Source organism: Pungitius pungitius, chromosome 7 (genome assembly GCF_949316345.1).
Source record: "Pungitius pungitius chromosome 7, fPunPun2.1, whole genome shotgun sequence".
Classification (NCBI taxonomy): Eukaryota; Metazoa; Chordata; class Actinopteri; order Perciformes; family Gasterosteidae; genus Pungitius; species Pungitius pungitius.
Window position 1 is genome coordinate 293524 of NC_084906.1, and position 7455 is coordinate 300978.

Below are 7455 nucleotides of genomic sequence, written 5' to 3' on the forward strand. Positions count from 1 at the left end.
GCATCAGCTAAATGACATGTGATGAAGCTGACCATCGACAAACACTTACCAATGTTTCCTCGTTATAAACCATACTGTATATGCGCCTGTAAAACTAAAACCACCAGGTTAATTTAGTTCCCTCCACAACGACCCCTACCTGCAATCTCAGATTTAATTGCTAGCTCTAAAAGCTGAAGCTGCTGTCCGACTTGCATCCCTCCACCGCATGAATCACAGCTGCTGTTTTAAATTCACTTCTGCACCGGCAGACTCTGTGGGGTCCCAGTCCACAAATACTAACAAGTGGGTAGTAGTGGAGAGGCAGCAGGTATTTCGCTTGAGGTCCGGTTCTGACTAATCGATGAAAAGGCTTTAAAGTGCTTGTAAAAAGCTGTAACAATGAGAGCAGGTAACACGCAGCAGTCCCTCAATGACCCCTCATGGAACACTCAGACCAGGCGAGGTGGGCTCCTTACCATGGGTTATTTGTGGTGGAGGTTTTTGCACAATCGTTAAATAAGAATAAAGGCTCTGAGTCAAATATGTCTTTCTGTTTATTTCCTTGCAAGAGAAGAAAGGTCATATCACTACGTGCTCAGTAGACTGCCAAGAACCTTCCCCCTTCACAACAGGGCAGTTCTGATACCTCACTTCAGTTACAGGTGGCATCTTGCTTACATTATAGTTACATATATTTTAACTATATATATATATATATATATAGTAACGTTCCGTGCAACAACAAACCACAGTGAACATGAACGAAGAAGCTGACGAGACCGTGTCGGGTGGCCCCGTGAATGGGAAATCTTCTTATAATAAACACACGGATGGAAGCGTCGATAAGAGCGTGGTTGTGTGCAAGCTGTGCAACAAGGAATTCACATCGAGCCTCAAGTATCACCTCAACGCAACACAATTAGCAGCTAGCGTGGATGTACAAGGACCCACACCCAACCCACACTGCACCAGATGACTGGTTATTTTTTCAGACGTGGACTTAGTTACCCTGGTCCTTAAACCAATGTTCTGAATGTACTTGAAAGTATTGGTCTGCTTAAAAAAATAGTTTACAGAAGGTCTACTTAGCTTTAGGCTACCTGAATTTCTGAAAGTACTATATTTCTAAATATGCTATTTCTACACTTGTCTGCTGGAATTGGTTGAACAAAAATAAAAATCCATGTGAAAAAAATTACTTCTCACTGTTCTCAGGTCAAATATTTATGCAATTAAAATGCAATTAATTTTGATTAATTAATTACAAAGCCTCTAATTAGATTTATATTTTTAATCGAGTCCCGATTATATTATATATATATTATATTTTGACCCTACATATTTTGACTTTTTTCACAATATTTTTTTTCCCATGACATGACTGGAATGATCTTAGATGGAGCAACCTACACGTCCCTGTCACTAATGCCAAATGCCCCAAATTTCTGTACTTTAAACCTTATCTGGGTTCAACCCTCAAGGGACATGGTGGCTCTTCCTAAATCCTTTTTTAGTTTTGGGTAACTGACATTTATAAAAAATCATAAGATATTGCCCCAGAGACGGATTGGTGCATCTTGGAGGATCAACCATGCTATTCATCCTTCCTGCATTGGTGAAGGCACAAGTGAGTTGAATTTGAATGTAACAGAGAATTGGAGGGTGGATGCACTAAAAAGGGTAAACAAATCTACACCCTGTGCCACACTGTCAGTTTAAGGTTGTCCACAGGATGCCCTGAAGTAGACAAACATGTGATTGTCTTGAAAAATGCCCTCAGAGGCTGTAATAAGTTTCATGTCAGTGTGACCACTGAATGAGACACATCTGCTCATGACTCGAAACTAAAATGGTACGACTTGTGACTCGACTTGAGACTTGTTGGCTTTGACTTGTGACTCGACTTGGGACTTGCTTCGTCTTTGACTCGACTTGACTCGGGACTCGAGGGCAATGACTTGAGACTTGCCTAACAGTGACTTGATCCCACCTCTGCTAATAAGTGCTAAAAGGCTAAAGCAAAGCAATTAACATCAAATTCAATTCGTCAGCAAAAGATTCTTCATCATTCTTGACCATGCCATCATAACTCAAGTGAACGCGCCTTGTGTTTTTGCATAACCCCTAGGGTTCACTTCTCAGAAACAACCGTGGGGACAATGCCCCCACTACTACCTCCGCGGTAGTGTGCTCAAGACTTGGCACGAGCGGGATTTGAACCCACTGGCGGTGCGCACAGAGGCTTCTGGGCTCTAGCTTGCACCCCTACACTACCAGTCCTGGTCACATTTTGGCAACTTTGATTCTCCTATTTAACCTTGAGCATGTGAGTTAAACTTTAAAATTCTTTTAAATGCAATTTCCACATCTGGGCTTGAACCCACAACCTTCAAGTGCAGTGCAGGGGCTTATGTCAGGAGCTCTTCCGATGTGCTACTTCACCACACACAAATCAGACCTTTGTTTGTTGTATTTAACCTTGAGATTGCTACTCAAACCTGAAGTAAAGCCAAAGGCTCAAAACCAAGACTGGGCTTGAACCCGCAACCTTCAAATGCAGTGCAGGCTTGTGGCAGGAGCTCTTCCGCTGTGCTACTTCACCACACACTAAGCAACCCTTTGTTTGTTGTATTTAACCTTGAGATTGCTACTCAAACCTGAAGAAAAGCCAAAGGCTCAAACCCAAGACTGGGCTTGAACACACAACCTTCAAGTGCAGTGCAGGGGCTTATGTCAGCAGCTCTTCCACTGTGCTACTTCACCACACACTAATCGACCCTTTGTTTGTGGTATTTAACCTTGAGATTGCTACTCAAACCTGAAGTAAAGCCAAAGGCTTAAAACCAAGACTGGGCTTGAACCCACAACCTTCAAATGCAGTGCAGGCTTGTGGCAGCAGCTCTTCCGCTGTGCTACTTCACCACACACTAACCAACCCTTTGTTTGTTGTATTTAACCTTGAGATTGCTACTCAAACCTGAAGAAAAGCCAAAGGCTCAAACCCAAGACTGGGCTTGAACACACAACCTTCAAGTGCAGTGCAGGGGCTTATGTCAGCAGCTCTTCCACTGTGCTACTTCACCACACACTAATCGACCCTTTGTTTGTGGTATTTAACCTTGAGATTGCTACTCAAACCTGAAGTAAAGCCAAAGGCTCAAAACCAAGACTGGGCTTGAACCCGCAACCTTCAAATGCAGTGCAGGCTTGTGGCAGGAGCTCTTCCGCTGTGCTACTTCACCACACACTAAGCAACCCTTTGTTTGTTGTATTTAACCTTGAGATTGCTACTCAAACCTGAAGAAAAGCCAAAGGCTCAAACCCAAGACTGGGCTTGAACACACAACCTTCAAGTGCAGTGCAGGGGCTTATGTCAGCAGCTCTTCCACTGTGCTACTTCACCACACACTAATCGACCCTTTGTTTGTGGTATTTAACCTTGAGATTGCTACTCAAACCTGAAGTAAAGCCAAAGGCTTAAAACCAAGACTGGGCTTGAACCCACAACCTTCAAATGCAGTGCAGGCTTGTGGCAGCAGCTCTTCCGCTGTGCTACTTCACCACACACTAACCAACCCTTTGTTTGTTGTATTTAACCTTGAGATTGCTACTCAAACCTGAAGAAAAGCCAAAGGCTCAAACCCAAGACTGGGCTTGAACACACAACCTTCAAGTGCAGTGCAGGGGCTTATGTCAGCAGCTCTTCCACTGTGCTACTTCACCACACACTAATCGACCCTTTGTTTGTGGTATTTAACCTTGAGATTGCTACTCAAACCTGAAGTAAAGCCAAAGGCTTAAAACCAAGACTGGGCTTGAACCCACAACCTTCAAATGCAGTGCAGGCTTGTGGCAGCAGCTCTTCCGCTGTGCTACTTCACCACAGACTAACCAACGATTTGTTTCTTGTATTTAACCTTGAGATTGCTACTCAAACCTGAAGTAAAGCCAAAGGCTTGAACCCACAACCTTCAAATGCAGTGCAGGCTTGTGGCAGCAGCTCTTCCGCTGTGCTACTTCACCACACACTAACCAACCCTTTGTTTGTTGTATTTAACCTTGAGATTGCTACTCAAACCTGAAGTAAAGCCAAAGGCTCAAACCCAAGACTGGGCTTGAACCCATAACCTTCAAGTGCGGCAGTGCAGGGGCTTATGTCAGCAGCTCTTCCACTGTGCTACTTCACCACACACTAATCAGCCATTTGTTTCTTGTATTTAACCTTGAGATTGCTACTCAAACCTGAAGTAAAGCCAAAGGCTCAAACCCACAACCTTCAAATGCAGTGCAGGCTTGTGGCAGCAGCTCTTCCGCTGTGCTACTTCACACACTAACCAACCCTTTGTTTCTCGTATTTAACCTTGAGACTGCTACTCAAACCTCAAAACTCTTTCAAAGCAGAAGTGATGTCTGCATGAAGGGGCGTGAACCCACAACCTCAGACAGCAGGTTGGAGCATGCAGCCCTTCAGTTGTTCCCTTGTGCTATTCAAGCACATGCCTCATTGTGTCCGTTTCTCATATCAGACCTTGGGATTGTTTACTAAACCTCAAAACTGTTTCAAAGTTTACAGTTTGAAGCCCTGACTGCAACCAAACCCTCCTTCTGAGAGAGCAGGTTTGAACTGAGGATCCTCCACACTTCAGCCTTCCTGCGATCTCCCTGCACTGTTCCACCACACACCTGTTGATGCTTTTGAATCCAACCTCAATTCTCATAGATTCTCAGGCTGGAATCCACAACACAACACACTTGTCTGCTGGAATTGGTTGAACAAAAATAAAAATCCATGTGAAAAAAATTACTTCTCACTGTTCTCAGGTCAAATATTTATGCAATTAAAATGCAATTAATTTCGATTAATTACAAAGCCTCTAATTAATTAGATTAATATTTTTAATCCCGGCCCTAATGTATATATATATTGCACACTGAAAAATACAAGAAACTATATATTAAACCGTCTCAGCCTCAGTAAGCTGTTAGTGAACCTCTAAAGTGTGAAAGTTAAGTGATTAAAGGACCTTTTCACTTAGAACTACGGGCGGATGCAGGAAGACGAGCTGCCGTTAACAGCGCGATGCAGTGAGGGGGGGTTCAGGTGAGGGGACAGTCTGGGTCAGGGGCTGCAGGGGGGGACAACGGCTCACCTGCCTCCACCCTAAATAAATGACATTGTGTCAGGCCGCAATGCATGATGGGAGATGCTGTGCACCTGGAGGGCTGAGTGCCTCAAACGTGTTCGGGGGAGTCGACCTGCTGCAGCTGCAACCAAAGGGACGCTTGAGGTCAACAAATGTCCTCATAAGGATGTAGCCGACAAAATGAGACGTACCCAATGTGTGTTTTGGATGAGGAGTCTTTAAATTTAGCCAAATTTGTATTTCAGTCACGGTGGTGGGCCAGGAAGAGAGCTATGCTCCTGTTTTGTCCTCTTCACATGTAACCTCTTCAAAGCATTAGAAGATAATCTGTGACTCCTGGATAAAGCGCAGGATGTGTCAGGCTGCCAGCTAGCGACAGGGGCGGGGGGGCCATGAGGGCCCGAGGCAAGGCGAGACCAGGGAATAGCCACATTGAAAAGGCACCTCCTCATGGAGGACATTTTCTCTTTTCATATTTGACTTTGCCTTTACTTCAAAGTACCTCTTACTGGCTGTTTAGGGGTAGAACGAAAGAGTGGGAGACGGGCATGGGGGCAGGAGAGGTAGGGGTCTGCTGGTTCCAAGGTACCATCATGAAGGACACAGCCCCAGACCAAGGTGAAGAAGGACACTTCATATCCAGACAGTCTTACTAAATACTGTAATTGAAAAAGATGTGTTCATGCAAATCAAGCTCTTTGCAGGAACGTGAGGGAAATATATTTCTCCTCTTCTGCTGGATCACACAGAGGAGGCGGCAGTAGAAAGAGACAGACGTTTGACATTGAAATCCCTGAGCGGGAAGTGGGGGAGATTAGGCCGTTCATGTAAAGGAGCTCTCTACTGCAAGAGAAGTTTTCATTTTCATCATGACCCAAAACTTTAAGCACAACTGGAGGGTTTCCTAGAAGAAGGCCATCTGTAACCTGTGAGAGCAGAGTGTTCGTTTTAAAGCCGGTCTGTGTACATCAATTCGTATGATTCAGATCTGTTTTCAGCTAAATTAATGGTGTCCTAAAGCTGCGTCACACCAGCACGACAACATTCATGTCCCCTTTTCACACATTACAGAGAAATTCATGGAATTTGATGCGATAACCTTTCCAGGATAATGTTTGGCAGTAACACAAAGTTGTTAAAAACAAAAATGTTTCATCTAAATGTGAATATCAATATTTGGCAAGTCCGAATGAATTAGCTCTTGTTATAGAGCAGGGGGGTCAAACTCCTTTTAGGTAGTGGTGCACATGCTGCGATGTCACGTGGGCCGGACCAGTCAAATCATCGGCGATGGTCCAATTAACGTTTACATTTAACATTTATATTTATGGCCCGAGCCGACTGAAAGTCGGGCGAAGCCCTATTGTGTTTCGAAGAATTCTTCTTCTTATTCTTTCGCCACTTCAATGGCACTTTTGAGGCCTTTACCATATTGAAAAACTTTTGGCGTGTGCATCAGAAGTGTGCAAAATGTAGATATTCTCAGGGTCGCGCATTTGGGTATGAAAGAATGGCTCTCTAGCGCCCCCTTTACATACTTCATTTTGGCCTATTAGCTTACTTAGCAATCAGTGGTCAGTGATCGGGTCCAATTTTTTGGCTGCAATTACTTCAAAAGCAATTGACCTGTCCTCACCAAATCTCTATGATTTGTTAAGATTGAGTTCCAGAAAATACCGTAAAAATCTTGTTTTTCCTATTTCCATCGAATTTGGGATTAACAAATGAACTCCTTCGATCAAAAACCGATCAAATCCAAATGCTCCAAGGCTCAGAATGGTCTCGACACTTGTGTGGTCAAAATGTACATAATTATTTTATTTTATTCTTTTCATGTTGTTGTATTGCAGGACTTGTAGCTCAATGGAAAGGCATTTTGGTTACAAGGCAAGAGACAACTAACACTCAACCTTCTTTTTAATGAAAGCCTATTTGTACTTAATGGTGTGTACTTCACATGTTGAGAATCCTCCTTAGAGCAGCAGAAGATTAGTGTGATCAGCTTGATTGTATGGGGTACACCATACATTATTTGAACTCTTTCTGTATACATCCCAGCACAGCAAGGTCGTAGTTTAGTGGGTATATCTTGGTCTAGTGTGTGGAGGTCCTGGTTTCAAATCCAATAATGGATCAACTTTTCTTAATACTACGATCGTGTCTCCTTTCGTTGAGCAGCTCCCACCGACACGCAAGGGGCCCGTTCCTCGCTGCTTGCAGCTTTATTTAACATTTATAGTTACATTATCCTTGAAAGTTATTGCATGAATTTACATGAATTTCTCTCTAAATGTTTGAAAAAGTGACATGAATATTGTTATTTTTTTCA